Source organism: Nuphar pumila, chromosome 8 (assembly GCF_984573655.1).
Source record: "Nuphar pumila chromosome 8, dmNupPumi1.hap1.1, whole genome shotgun sequence".
NCBI classification, from domain to species: Eukaryota; Viridiplantae; Streptophyta; class Magnoliopsida; order Nymphaeales; family Nymphaeaceae; genus Nuphar; species Nuphar pumila.
This window is the reverse complement of record NC_143256.1, coordinates 24840657-24857144: the sequence shown is the minus strand read 5'-3', so window position 1 is coordinate 24857144 and position 16488 is coordinate 24840657. Positions and strand designations below refer to the sequence as shown.

At 36.4% G+C, this 16488-nt stretch overlaps 1 protein-coding gene across 2 annotated transcripts in view; it reads right to left on the bottom strand.

Moving 5' to 3' along the window:
* The window catches only part of LOC149829814 (BSD domain-containing protein), a 52234-nt gene that overhangs the window by 810 nt on the left and 34936 nt on the right, over positions 1-16488 (bottom strand). The gene's annotated exons all lie outside the window — the stretch shown is intronic.

Sequence of the window (16488 nt, the reverse complement as noted above, 5' to 3'; positions counted from 1 at the left end):
TCATCATCAAACCAATGTACTTAAAATCAAACATATACTCGAATAACTCAGACACTCATTAAGCCTCATATTCATTAAAATAGAAAAAGAACATGCAGAAGATTAGAACAGAAAACCATATGAAAAATGCATAACAAAAACACACAGATTGCCCAAAACAATGAAGAAAAGACAGAATTTGGAGTTTAGCAAGCACTTCACATATCATACAACAGAATTACTACCGTGCAAACTGAGAATTCCCAGCACTTTTTTTGCAAATCTGACCATGAAAACATGTTTGGCATGGTTAATTTGCTAGGAATTGATTGTTGGATATTTTCAATAAAAAATGCAATTTTTAGATGCATGAATACTTGTGAAGAATCTACCTGTTGATTTTAAAGCCTTAAAAGATCTTGCTTTTATATATATATATAGTAATTGGTTCCTCCTAACGGCAGGAGGGTGCACAGTCATAATTTTCAATTTTTTTGTTATCTTTTTTTAATCTAACCTTATAGATGTGATCTATATGCTCTGTTTAGTAGAAATAGGCTTTTGGATAATCTAATTATGACGTGAGCAGGTATTTATAAGGCTTCAAAAATTGACAGCTAAATTTTTATAAATTTCAAGACTCATAAAATCATTTTTTTTCATTGAAAAAACATGATCCAACAATTGGTCCCCCCTAGCAAATGGAACATGTTGAATACATCTCTAAGGTCAGATTTAACAAACATGGCCTGCAACATCCAAATCCAGCACTGTCCACACTTTAAAGAGGTTAAGAAGAACCAATTTTCATATATATATATATATAGGGAAATGAAAACCTACAAAATGGGCATGGTGCTAAATAAAACATGCTAATGGATTTCCAGTGTTTTTTTCAAAATTCTGACCCTGTAGATGTGTTCAGCATGATTGATTTACTAGAATTCAACACTTGGAACATGCATTTTGGATGAAAAAATGGTATTTGGAGCCTCAAAAATTTATGAAAATTGTAGGCCATTGATTTTTGAAACCTTATAAAAACTTGTCCATGCATTGGAATCAAATGCTCCAAAAAGTGATTCCCATAAAATCAAGCATATGACATCTGTAATGTCAGAATTTTGAAGAAAGACCGGAATTTAGCACCGTTCCCATTTTGTAAGTTTCCATTTTCCTTATAGTATGGGAAAAACATTGGCTATGCTTTATAGTACCGTACTCTCTAGCTAAATCTCATAGGTGAGAGATTTATTTGATGAATCTAACTCAATAGATGTGTTCAACATGGTTCATTTAATAGGGGACATCCTTTGGACTAAGCAGTTTCAATACAAATGTGTGATTTTGTTAATCATGAAATTTTGGCACATTATGGCTGTTGAATTCATAGCCCTAAAAAATTCAGCTTATACAACACAATGGGACGATCTAAAGCATGTTTTTGACTAAACAAATCATATATATCATAACCACAGGGTTGATTCACAAAAAATCAAGAAATTGCGAAGCAACAGGCAGTTCCTGTACCATACTCTCTCTCTCTCTCTCTCTCTCTCTCTCTCTCTCTCTCTCTCTCTCTCTCTCTCTATATATATATATATATATATATATATATATATATATATATATATATATATATATATATATATATATACCAGTCACTAGCAAATGGCGGCATGTCAGTTAACAAAGGCTAACACCCCTTCTAACGACCAGTGATCACCAGCTACCTACTTGCTCTTCTTTCTTTTCTTATTCTGGTTCCTCATGTTTCTATTAATTTCCTTCTTTTTTCTTTTTCCTATGTTGCATGCATGTTTTTACTTGTTTCCGTGTTATATTTTCATATAGGTTTTATATTTTCTGTTTTTGTATCTGTATATGTGCACCATAAATTTGGTATCAATGAGTACTATCTCAATACTCACCCATTATTAAGTAAATCTAAACCCACAAATAGATTTGTCACGGTTAATTTAGCATAGAACCTATGCCAAATAAGCACAATGAGAATGCGGGTGCGGGGGGTGCGACATGGCAATTTCAAAAAACTTGGGTGTAGGTATACATACATATATATACTGAGTCATTGTACTGACGGTGTAAGATGCAACAAAAGATCTCTCTCTCTTCTATTAAAGCAGAATACCGAGTCATGGCTACAACCACTATGGAGGTGGTCTAGTTAAGAAGATTATTGGCTGATATGGGCATCCAGATTGAATGACCATCATGGTTGTGTTGTGACAACAAAAGTTCTATTTACATTGCTAGCAACAGGACCTTTCATGAACGTACCAACATATTGAGATGGATTGTCACTATGTACGAGAAAAGTATCTACATGGCACTATCGATTTTTTCTATGTTACATCAGAATATCAGTTGGCGGATTTGTTCACCAAACCTCTCGCTGCACCTAGATTTCACTTTCTCTTAGGCAAACTTTCGGTTATCCAACCATAAGTTTGAGAGAGAGTTGTAAAAATGTATATATATATACACACATGTAAATAGGTTAGTTTAAACTTTTTGTTCTCGTTGAACTAGTCAATACTTGTTGACTAGTCAAGAAATAGTCATTTGGAGAGGTCCAACCTGCCCTTCTTTTGTAAAGCTTATGCTCAATAAAATATTATTTTTAACATTTGTAAGCATTCTTTGTGTGCCCCTTTTGTAATGAAACGCTAATGTCAAGAGATAGTATCACTAAGTGACTAAGACATGCACAAGCATACAAGCAATAGGCCACTAATGGGCAAAAATACAATAAGCTACAAAGTGGCAATTGACTAACACACACAATATGAGAGAGAGAGTTAAAAAATATGTAAACTCTTATTGAGAAAAGCTTAAACAAGCTTACAAAGTAGTGAGACAAAGCCTCTTATTTATACACAAAAGGAACCAAAGAAGGACTCCACATAGTGTCGTTGGAGCCCCTCCAACGGTCATATTTCTGACCATTGGAGGGTCCAACGACTCTATGGTGGACTCTTCTTTATAATATGAAAAAGAAATAAAAAAATAAGAAAATAAAAAATAAAGAAAGTGAAAAAAGCATATCCCTATTAGATATGCATATATACATGTGAAAAGACTATTTTACCCTTAATGAGTATTATAATATATATATATATAATGGCAATTATATTTTAACACCCCCTTCAAACACACAGTGAGCTAAGGAAAAAGTAGAAACGAGGCGATGACAAAGCTTTGGTGAAGAAGTCCGCTAGCTGATACTCTGAAGTAACATAAGGTAATTGAATGGTCTCCCGTAAAAATTCATCTTGAACATAGTGGCAATCCATCTCTATATGTTTTGTTCGTTCATAGAAAGTGTGGTTGCTAGCAACGTAGATGGCACTCTTATTATCGCAACACAACTTCGAAGGGGTAGAGAAAAGAATGCTCATATCCTTGAGCTATGTCACATGGGTGCGGGTGCGGGGGTGCGGCACTTTCAAAAAACTTGGGTGTGGGGGTGCAGCAAAAATATATATATATATATATATATATATAAGTCCAAAAGTTGGACATACATGATCTTGGGTGCGGTCAACGCACCCAGGGTCAGGTTGACCGCACCGGGTGCCACACCTGCACGCGCACCCGCGTCGCGTCGATGCGAGTGCGGCACCCAGTTGGCAGAGTCCCTGTGACATAGTCTATGAGCAGACTTCTCAGCCAGACAAGTTCAGTGGTAGTGGTGACCATCGCCCTGTACTCAGCCTCTATGGAAGAAAGGGACACCTTCTATTGTTTCTTACATCTCCAAGAGATTAATGATTTATCAAGAAAAATACAATAACTTGTTGTAGAAATATGATCACTGGGGTTACCCCCAACCAGAGTCAGTATAAGCAATTAAATTAGGAGATGAAGATAACAATAGTCCTTTTGTTATAATTTTCTTTAAATATTTGATAATTCTCATGACAGCAACTATGTGAATAGAAGTAGGAGCATTCTGAAATTGGCTTGCAATGTGAACAACATGAGTAATATCTGACCTAGTATAATAGACAAATATGTTAGTGATCCAATCAGGTGACGATAAAGAGTAGGATCTTCTAAAGGAGTTTCATCATTGGCTCTCATCTTGGCATTGATTACTTCTAGAGTTTTCACCTTCTTTTAGTCAATTAATCCAAACTTAGCAATAATGTCTAATGCAAGCTTCATCTAAGACAAAACATACCCCCAAGGAAAATATGCAATTTCGATCCCTAAAAAATACCTTAGAAATCCAAGGTCAGACATATCAAAATTATTTTTTAGAATATTTTTAATAAGCTCAATGCCCTTTTCATCATTACAAGTGATGATCATATCATCAACATATAAGAATTAAATAGTTATGCGATCTCCTGCAGACTTAACAAATATAGCAGTATTAGTATAACAAGAGGTAAAACCATTACCAAGAATAACTTTACTAAAAAAATCATACCAAGCTTTTGGAGCTTGTTTGATGACATAAAGAGCTTTGTTAAGTCTAAGAATTTTTCATGTATCAATCTCACGACCCGGTGGAGGATCCATAAATACTTCTTCACACAGATTCTCATTTAAAAACGCATTTTTAACATCTAGTTGATAGATAGGTCATTGTTTAATAGAGCTAAAGCTATCAAGGTTCTTACACAGGTTATCCTAGCAACTGGAGTAAAGGTTTCCTCATAATCTATTTCATATTCTTGTGCATATCCTCTAGCAACTAATATAGCTTTGTATCTTTCTAATGTCCCATCGCTCTTGGTTTTGACCTTATACACCCATTTACATCCAATAGCTCTTGTTGAGAATAGGTGGTTTTAAGTTTAAGTCTTTTTTATATTCGAGGTTTTTTGAAATTTTGTTTTCATAATGGGCTTAGATGTAATTATTCTTTTTAGCCTCTCTCTATTTAATATAGAGAGAAGCCCTAATCCAGGTTAACGAGTTTTCTATTGTGCAACCGACTCTCTCTCTCTCTCTCTCTCTCTCTCTCTCTCTCTACACAGGTGGCTGTGCATCGATCTTCCTTCTACATGGTATCAGAGCCCTCGATCTCGGGACCGTGATCACGAGAGGACTGATATTCACCAACGAAAAAAAACCTCGACTGATTGAAATCAGGTTTGCTATTGCACGTTGTGGAAGATCTGATAACAGATTTGGGATGTTACCCAGATCTGTCGTCAGATCTAAGGATGGAGCTCCCAGCGAGGATTTCCTGGAGCCGTAACCCTTGAGCTCCTCAGTTTGGAGTTTTTTTTGTTTTCGTGATCTCCTGTCGTGGTTTCCTGGATTTCCGGCCGTGATCTTTGGTTGTCGAGTTCTGTTCCTGCCGTGACGTGAATTTTTGTTTGTTGCCGAGTTGTGTTCCTGCTGTTTGAGAGCAGCAGAAAGTTTCTGTGCTGTTGCATGCCTGCCGTGATTTCATTTCCTGTGTTGTTGCGTGCCTGTCGTGATTTCCTGCTGTTTGAGAGCAGCTTTTATTTCATGTGCTGATTGCGTGTGATCAAGATTTATTTAATGGGTTGTTGCGTGTGATCGAGATATGATTGATCTGTTTAACTGTGCCCTGAAGATTTATTGGCTGTCGTGCCTTATATGTTTGGAGAACAGCAGTTGTCATGATTATTTTTTTGCGACTGCATATTATCGTTGCTCGTGGTGTGTTTGGGCACAGCAATGGTCGTGATCCCCTGCTGTGTCGAGTTTTGTTTCGTGCTGTGAAGCATGTTAGTTTAAGTTATCCTTCTGTCATGAAAACAGCAGGAGTGATTCCCTGCTGTTTGTGGGCAATTTTTTTTTGTGGAAACAGCAGGTCTGATTCCCTGTTGTGTTGGAAAATTCTACTTGAGCACTTGTTGTTCAAGTGAGCAGTATGGCTGAAACTTCGAAATGCGATTCTAAAATGGAACATATTGGGGAGTATAAGGCTTTTGCCAACACCTTCTCGTACGGCTCTTCCGTAAGGTTGAATGAAACCAACTATGCCAGGTGGTCCAGAACTTTTATGATGTCGGTATCTAGACATCGTCGAAAACATATTTTGTTGGAAGACGAACCCACTGAAAAATTGAGAAAATATGTTACGTGGGATGAAGATAATGACATAGTTATGTCATGGATCATGAATAGTGTCGAACCCCATATTGCAGATGGATTGATCTACTATAATACAGCCAAATTGATGTGGGACAATCTTCGTGATACATACTCACAAGAAACTAATGTGAGTCGTATCCTGCAAGTCGAACAGAAAATATATAATTTGCAGCAGGGAAATCAGACCTTGGCCCAATATTATGCCTCTGTCAAAGCTGCGTTTGAAAGACTTAATGCTCACAGGCCTCTTTGTTGCTCGAAGCAAAAAGATCATCAAGAACAAACCATGGTTGCTCGCTTTCTTACAGGTCTCTCTTCAAAATTTTCTGTTGCAAAAGTTTAAATGTTGACTGGATCAGATGTTCCTACTCTTGCTGATGCATACAATCGTCTGAGTAGACTTGCAATCTCTCTTCCACAATCTCAGCCTGGGACTCAGTCATCTGCTCTTGTTGTCTCATCTGGTTATGGGCGTGGAAATATTCAGAATATCAGAGGACGAGGTCGTGGACGTGGTATGGGAGGCAGATGAAAGCTTCAATGTACATTCTATGGAAAATCTGGACATTTAGAAGATCGTTGTTGGGATAAGCATGGTCGGCCAACCTCTTCTTCATCAAAGTCATATGCTCCTAAAGCAAATGTTACTATTATCGAGGCAACAAATGTACAGGAGAATATCTTTGCAAGTGACCGTAGTATCACCCTTAGTCGTGCTGAATATGATGAGTTGATAGCTCTTCGTCCTTTGAGTTCCACTCCTGTAGCTGGTGTTGCCTATTCAACCGGAAATCATCTTCATCCGACTGACAGTAAGTGGATTATTGACTCTGGTGCATCCAGACATTTGTGTGGAAATTCACTTGTTTTCTCAGATATAAAGGATATTAATGCTCATCGAGGAGTCTCATTAGCCGATGGGAGTTCCTCCCTGGTCGTTGGTCAAGGAAATATTTCTATATCCTCCTTATTAGAGTTGCAAAATGTTATTCATGCTCCAAACTTTCCTCAAAGTTTACTCTCTGTTAGTTGCCTTATAAGAGAACAAAACCGTAGAGTAATATTTGATCTGATGGGTAGTCATTTTCAGAATTTGCTGACGGGGAAGATGATTGGTGTAGGCTATGAAGAAAATAGAGTTTACTACCTACATCATCCAATGGGTAATGTTCATACTGCAGTGGAACACTCATTCAGTGTTGTTCAGTGGCATCGTCGTCTTGGTCATCCTTCATTGTCAAAGCTTCGTTCGGTCTTTCCTCAAATTCCTTCCACCACATCATTTCAGTGTGAAGCATGTCAGTTGGGAAAGCATCATCGAAGTTCGTTCCCTTCGAGTCAGAGTCAGTCTAGTAATAAAGTTTTTGAACTTCTTCATGCAAATGTATGGGGTCCTAGTAAGATTCCTACTAGGACTCAGTGTCGTTACTATCTTGTTATTGTTGATGATTTCTCTAAGTTGTCATGGGTGTTTTTAATAAAAGAACGATCTGAAGTTCCAAGTATTATCAAATCCTTAATTCTTGAAATAAAAACTCAGTTTGAATCTATTGTAAAGATTGTTCGCATTGATAATGCTCTCGAGTTTAAATCAAAAGGTTTGTTACAATTCTACCAAGATCATGGCATCCAACCCCAAACTTCATGTGCCTATTCATCTCAACAGTGGCTGAGCGAAAACATCGGCACCTGCTTGATGTTGCCAGGACCATTATGATTCAATCCAATGTTCCTGCGTTATACTGGGGTGATGCGATTACCACTGCTTGCTATCTGATCAACCGCATGCCTTCGTCTTCTGTGGGTGATCAAATTCCATTACATATCCTAAAACCTAATGCCCCACTCTTTTCTTTCTCACCAAAAATATTTGGATGTGTTTGTTTTGTACACAAACTTGGCCTTGACCGTGATAAATTAGTTGCTCAAGCTACAAAATGCATATTTATAGGTTATCCCAAAAATCAAAAGGGATATCGATGTTATGATCCTATTTCTCGCCGAGAGTATGTCAGTGCGGATGTATCTTTCTTGGAATCCACTCTATATTACTCCATTTCCGGTTCCCCGTTGCAGGTTGATCCAGCTGAGTCTTTTCCATTACCTATACCTCCTTTTCCTTTGGAACCTGTGCCCTCATTACCGAACCAAACTTCATCCTCTTCCAGATTTAATAATCCTCTATTGGTATATGTGCGTAGAGCTCCACCCCTGCAAGAGCCTTCATCTTCTTCTTCTCCTGAGGTAAGTTCTACTGACAATAGTGATCTTCATGATGATGATAACAGGCCTATTGCTCTATGAAAGGGGACACGATAATGTACCTTATATCCCATATCTCATTTTGTTTCCGATGCCAGAATTGGAAATCAGATGAAGTCTTTTATTTCAGCCTTATCTGCTAAAACTATTCCTCTGAACTATCACCAGACAGAGCTTGATAATCGCTGGAAGCTGGCTATGCAAGAAGAAATGAATGCTTTAGTATCTCAGCATACATAGGATCTAGTTGATTCCCCAGCAGATGCTGATATTGTTGGATGTAAATGGGAATATACAATAAAGTACAAATCTGATGGTTCTATTGAAAGGTACAAGGCCAGATTAGTAGCGAAAGGGTATACTCAGACATATGGTATTGACTTCTTTGAAACCTTTTCTCCTGTTGCACGGATGGGTACCATTCGTCTTGTTCTCTCAGTAGTTGTTCAGCATGGTTGGAGCTTGTGCCAATTAGATGTGAAAAATGCATTTCTATATGGGGATATATCTGAGACCGTTTACATGCAACAACCTCCAGGATTCGAGGTTGAGGGGGAGTGTCAGAAGGTGTGTAGATTGAGAAAGGCGATTTATGGCTTGAAACAAAGTCCTCGTGCATGGTTTCAAAAGTTGTTTGAAGTGATGTTACGCTTTGGCTTTAATAGGTCAGCAGCAGATCATACACTATTTATAAAGAAAACTAGCTCTGGCATAGTTGTTATGGTGGTATATGTGGATGACATCATTCTTACAGGAGATGATGTGAAAAATATTGAAGCCACAAAGGCTCATCTTCAAAAACACTTTGTTAGAAAAGACCTTGGTTCACTCAAGTATTTTCTGGGTATAGAAGTTGTCAGGAGCCGTGAAGGGATGGTTTTGTCTCAACGGAAGTATCTTCTTGACTTATTAAAGGAAACGGGCATGTTGGGAGTTAAACCAGCAAATATTCCCATGGACCATAAAGGCAGTTGTTTGAAGAAGGGTCAAAACCAGTTGATAGCAAAAGCTATCGCTCCCTAGTAGGGATGCTATTATATGTAACTGTGACCAGGCCGGATATTGCTTTAGCAGTAAGCAAAGTTAGCCAGTTTATGGACAAACCAACTGAGGTACACTGGAATGCAGCCATAATGATTCTCAGATATCTAAAATCTTCTCCTGGAAAGGGGTTATTGTTCAGGAAAGGTGGAACTCTGGAGATAGTAGCCTATTCTGATGCTGACTATGCTGGATCTGTAGTAGATAGAAAATCTACCACAGGATTCTGTGTGTTTTTGGGAGACAACTTGATTTCGTGGAGAAGAAACAAAATGTGGTTTCCAGGTCGAGTGCAGAATCAGAATATCGGGCTATGGCCCAAACAGCTGCTGAATTGATGTGGGTTCGTACTGTTCTTCATGATCTTCAGGTGAAGGTTTTCTCTCCCATGACCATGATGTGCGATAACAAAGCGGCAACATATATAGCGAACAATCATGTCTTTCATGAGAGAACAAAGCACATTGAGGTTGATTGCCACTATGTAAGAGATATGATTCAAGCTGGTCATATCACTACCAAATATCTAAAGTCGGAAGACCAAGTTGCAGATATGTTTACAAAGCCTCTTGCTAGGCCAAATTTCTCAAAATGTTGTGACAAGCTGAGCATGATTGATATCTATGCTCCAGCTTGAGGGGGAGTGTTGAGAATAGGTGGTTTTAAGTTTTAAGTTTTTTTTATATTAGAGGTTTTTTGAAATTATGTTTTCATAATGGGCTTAGATGTAATTATTCTTTTTAGCCTCTCTCTATTTAATATAGAGAGAAGCCCTAATCCAGGTTAACGAGTTTTCTATTGTGCAGCCGACTCTCTCTCTCTCTCTCTCTCTCTCTCTCTACAGGTGGTTGTGCATCGATCTTCCTTCTACAGTTGTTTTTCCTAATGGTTGACTTACGATCCAAGTGTTAGCCTTGCTGAATGCTTCTAGTTCAAGTCTCATAGCATCAACCCAATGTGGATGTTACTTAGCCTCTTTAAAATTGGAAAGCTCATGATAGGAATGTATCATCATTAGACAAGTTTTATAATTTAGAGAAAATGAATCATACAACACAAATTTTTGAGGTCTACTATTCCTAGAAAATCGCCTAGGTTGGGTTTCTTCAACTTAATTTTCTAAAGAGATGTCTTCAGAGTATATACCAAAAGCACTTTGATGTTCATTGCCCTCACGCCAAGTATACACATGCATATTATTAGGATTCTCATTACAGGAATCAACATTTTGATGTGACAAATCATCATTTTGATAAGAATTGTCATCACAAATATGATCACAAATTAAATCACTTTTAGACTCATTTATAGGTAATAAATCAAATAAGAAAGAATAGTCAATTTATTCTTTAGATTTTTGAATTTCAAAACCATTTTGCTCTTCAAGAAAGGTCACATTTCTTGAAACATAAAGTTTGTTTTTTTTAATATCATAACATATATAACCTTTTTTATTTTCACCATATCCAATAAAAGCACATTCAAGAGTTTTTGGTAAAAGTAAATCTTGTCCTTGAAAAAGAACAAAGCACTTACAACAAAAAATCCTCAATCTTTTAAAATCCAAAGATATTTTGAACAATTTTTCAAAGGGAGAAACATTTTTTAAGGAAGAGGAAGGCATTCAATTTATGAGGTAAGTTACGGTAAGAGTGGCTTCGACCCAAAAGTTCTTTGGAATACTTTTAAAAACAAGAAAAGTCGTTGTTTCAATGAGATGCCTATGTTTTCTCTCGGCAAAACCATTTTGTTGAGGAGTTTTTGGACAAGATCTTGATGTATAATGTCATTTATTTTAAGATAGTTTTGAAATTCTTTTGACATGTATTCTCCTCCGGAATCGGATCTAAAAATAACTATGTTGTGTTGGAATTGATTTTGAATAAGAACATAAAATTCTTTAAAGATGGAAAAGACATTGGAATTGTTTTTTATAAAGTAAATCCATGGAATTGTTTTTTTATAAAGTAAAATCATCAATAAAGACAACATAATATGAATATCCTCCTTTAGACATAATGGGTGTCGGTCCTCATACATCCAAATGCACTAGTTCAAATAGTCTTTTGGAAATAAAATTGCCATTTGGATACGGAAGAGAATGCATTTTTCTAAAGATACAATTATTGCAAGTAAATGTCTTTTCATTACAAAATTTTTCCAAAAAAGACAACTTGAAAATACTAGGGTGATCAAACCTTTTGTACCAAGTCTCAAGATCTTTAGATTGAACGTGATTACAAAAAGATTTTGATGGCAAAGACAAAAAATCCATGTAATGTAGGTCTCCTCTTCTATGGCCTTGCCTAATTCGCTTCTCGGACTGGAGATCCTGCACATAAAAATTGAAAGGTGAAAAAGAGATTGCATCCAAAATCGGTAATTTGAGAGACGAAAAAAATATTTAAATTAAGTTTTGAAATGATTTTAACTTTTGAAACATGAAATTCTTTGTTTTGACCAAAAACTTTTTCAAGACTTCTCATTCCTTCAACATCTAATGATGTTCCACCGGCCATGGAAACGAAAGATTTAAAAGAATTAAGACTTGGTTTTGATAAAAAAGATGTATTCGGAGTCATGTGGAAAGAGGCACCCAAATCAAAAATCCAAGAAAACATACTGGGAGTTGATGAGATCGCGGCACCGGAGGTGGAAGGTGTGGAAGAATTGATCCTCATGAATTGTTGGAGAGTTTCGGCCAGTTGCGCAATGGAGTCCTTTATGTCTCCCTCTCTCTTTGAATCTTCACTTGAATTACTTGGACACTCTCCAATGGAAGCCACCTTTCTTTTGAGCTTAGGACAATCCGGTCGAAGATGACTCGATTCATTATAACGATGACAAATAATTTTTCTTTCACCACCATTGTTATTTTTCAAACAATGAGGTTTATATATCCTCATGTTATTTCTCGGTCTAGATACCGCACGTACCACATCAATATCTTTCTTAAGAACCAAGCGAGTTTTTTTTGGCATAAATCGGTTAGGATTTAACTAAGAGGGGTAGAAGCCCTATGAAAAAGGGACCCTCTTAGTTGTTCAAATTTGAGGCAAAGCCCATGGATAAATTGGAAAAACCACTCTCTCTCCATTCGCTCTTGCCTCATGGCAATAGCACTTCTTTCTTATTGTGGTTCGAGAAGAGCAAGTTCATCCCAGAATGGAGATAGAGTACTATAGTAGTCTTTAATGCTCATATCTCCTTACTCGGTTCCTCTTATTTTTTCTTGCAAAAAGAAATGCCTAGAAAGGTCTTTTTGAGTGTACATATCTTTCATGAAGAACCAAGCTTCATTTGCTTTCTTGAATTTGGCAAGATTGATGCAAATTTTGAACTCCACATTATTCATGAACCATGCCAATATTTTGTCATGTTCACTTTCCCAATGGAGGAAATTGAAGAACAAATGAATGACATTTAAAACTACTCAAACGTAAGTAAGAGTACCCCAATAATGCTTTCTCAACCAAGGCTCTGATACCATGTAATGAAATACTAATGAAAAGAGATAATGTCACTAAGTGACTAAGAGATGCGCAAGCATACAAGCAAAAGGCCACTAATGGCCAAAAATACAATAAGCCACAAAGTAGCAATTGACTAACACACACAATATGAGAGAGAGAGAGAGAGTTAAAAAATATGTAAACTCTTATTGAGAAAAGATTAAACAAGCTTACAAAGTAGTGGGGCAAAGCCCCTTATTTATACACAAAATGAACCAAAGAGGGGCTCCACATAGTGTCATTGGAGCCCCTCCAACGGTCATATTTATGACTGTTGGAGCAGTCCAACGACTCTATGGTGGACCCATCTTTACAACATAAAAAAGAAAAAAAATAATAAAATAAAAAAAGTGAAAAAAGCATATCCCTATTGGATATGTGTGTATGTTAAAATGTAAAATGTAACATATATAATATTATATAATATAGCTGTTGGACTAGATCCAACGACTACATTGCTAGTCAGGTCCTCGTTGGGACTTGACTAGAATGTAATGTCTAGTTCAAAATGAACTAGACAATAAATAAAATAAAAGAAATAAAAAGAAAATAAAAAAGAGAAAATAAAAATATATATAATAATAATATATTATTATTATATTTTTTCATTCTTTTTTTTTTCTTTTCTTTTTATTTATTTTATTTGTTGTCTAGTTCATTTTGAACTAGACATTACATTCTAGTCAAGTCCCAACGAGGACCTGACTAGGTCCAACGACTCTCAAGGAGAGCCCTAAAAGGGGTGATCCCCCTCCACTTTTTATCAATGCTTCTTAAGTATTTCTTGTGAAGAAATAAAGATTTATTTATTTTAGTGTGTTCTTCCTTTTTTACCCTTTTATGGGTTATGCTTGAAGTGTCTCCAATACACTCTTTTGAAGATTTCTCGTGCTTTTGTGGAAGACCACCATTTTATTACATGGTATCAAAGCCTTGAAGAACTTTCGATCTTGAAGATCCTGGCCTCGGTTTCTGTGCTCTCTTTGCAAAGCGTGTTTTATCTTCTTTTATTGTGACTCAAGGCATCGTTTTAGAGAAGAAAAGGACTTTGGAGGAAGCTTGGCTACGAAATTTTGTGATTTTGCTCATTCTTCTCATCTCTTATCTTTCTCGTTCTTTTTTTTTTTCTTCTCTCATCTATTCTTTTTTTTTCACACTCTTGGAAAAGATGGATGACAATGATAAGATCACAATCATACCCATGAAATTAAATGACACCAACTATGTAATGTGGGCTTCAATCATGAAGCACCATATTTGGGGAAAAGGGTTATGGGGTATAGTTGATGGTTTCGATTCGGAACCAAAAATAATTCTCACAAAAGTTTAGAATGACAAAAAAGTACCTCTCATCTCATGGAAGGAGAGAAGAATAAGGCGTTGGCAACCTATGAGAAAAAATGGAAAGAATGGAGAATAGGGCATAACAAAATTATGTCATGGCTAATTAATAGCATTGACATCAAAAAATGCTCTAGTCTTGTTAAATTTGAGCATGCCGATAAACCTTGAGAATATCTTTAAAATATGTATTTCCTTAAAGATATTGCACATGTGCTCAATTTACAAGACAAAGTCCGGACAATGACTCAAAAAAACAAAACTATTAAAAAATATTACAATGAGTTATCTGAACTTTGGGAGGAATTGGCTCTTCTCGATCCAAAATGGCATTGTTCCGAAGATATCGAGCTTCACCAAAAGTAACTCGATATGGAACATTTTTATCAATTTATAAACGGTTTAAAATGACCAAATTGACTCTTCTACATCGTGAAAAAGTTTCCTCTATCATTGAAACTATAGAGGAACTAACTATGGAGGAAAACAGACTTAGGAATAATACTCTAAAACTGAAGATGACTCTGTTCTAGCTATGTCTAGACCTGGTAACTATGTGTGCACTTATAAGCCTCCTCACTTTGGTAGACAAGGTGGTGATTTTGACAAAAAAAAGTCATTTGTCATCATTGTCATGAGTCGAGGCACTAAAGGCCTCAATGTCCTAAGCTAAAGAGAAGAGACGAAAAGAAGATTGCATCAGTCGGATCAGAATCAAAAGATCAAGATGCACTGGTTTCTATGGCTCAATTGATGAAAATTCTTCAACCTCTTCTCAAAGAAGCATCCTCCTCAACTGAAGCCTCAACTGGAGTAGTTGTCTCATCATTCTCCGACCCCGGTAACTTTTCTTGGCTCCTTGATTCTGGTGCCTCTTTTCATATGACTTCAAATGTCAATAGCTTATCTAAATGTCTTAAAAGTAACTCAAGTATGTCAAAAGTTTGCACAACTAATGGGACCTCTCTTGAAATAGAAGGAATAGAAAATTTTGAAAAACTTCTTAAAACAAAGAAATTTTTTATCCCAAAAGTTAGATATATTCCTAAACTGAATTTAAACATCTTATTTGTTTCTCAAATATATAATATCTCCTTCTCTTCTCATGATTGTTCGGTACAGGATCGCCAATCAAGGAAGCTAATTGGGGAAGGGCCATAGAGAAAGAGGACTCTATTACATGGATTTTTTGAAATTGCCTAAGAATGTTTTCTGTTATAATGTTCAGAAACTAATGTCGGATTTATGGCACAAAAGACCTGGTCATCCTCATATGTCTAAAATCTAACATTTTCTAAGTTTAAAAAAAATTTGTAATTCTGAAAGTTTTACTTGTAAAGACTGTATCCTTGGCAAAATGAAAAGATTATCATTTCATGATAGAACCTTTGTTTCCTCTATACCACTTGAATTAATACATTCGAATGTTTGGGGCCCTACACCAGTTATTTAAAAAGGTGGATATACATATTATGTTATTTTTGTCGATTACTATTCTAGGCATAATTGGATTTATTTCCTTAAGTACAAATCTGAGGTTTTTTCACATTTTCAAACATTTCATAAACAACAACAACTACGCCTTCATCCCAAAACAATTGGGGTCGGCGATATGAACCAAAAAAGAAAATCATTATGGGTCTTCCACATGAATCCTTCTCCTCCAATCATTTATATCCAATGCCATGTCCTCGGTGAGGTTCAAAGCATTCATATCCTTTCCTATCACCTCCATCCATGTCTTCATAGGCCTACCCCGACCTCTTTTAACTAATATATTTTTCCATTTCTCCATCCTTCTAACTGGAGCATCATTAGGCCTTCGCCGAATATGTCCAAACCACCGTAAACGATTCTCTCTCATCTTATTTTCAATGGGTGCAACGCTTACCTTCTTACGTATCTCTTCATTCTGAATCTTATCTTTTATTGTATTTCCACACATCCATCTCAGCATACGCATCTCAACTACTCATTTTTTGAATATGATGTCTCTTGGCAGCCCAACATTCCGTACCATATAGTAAAGCGGGTCTAATAGTCGTCCTATAAAACTTTTCCTTCAACCGCAACGGCATTCTACGATCGCACAACACTCCAGTTGCACTTTTCCATTTCATCCACCCAACCTTTATCCTATGATTTACATCTCCATCAATTTCTCCATACTTTTGAATGATAGATCCCAAATATTTCAAACATTTCATAAAATGGTTGAAAATAAATTTCAAAATACTATTTTCATTTT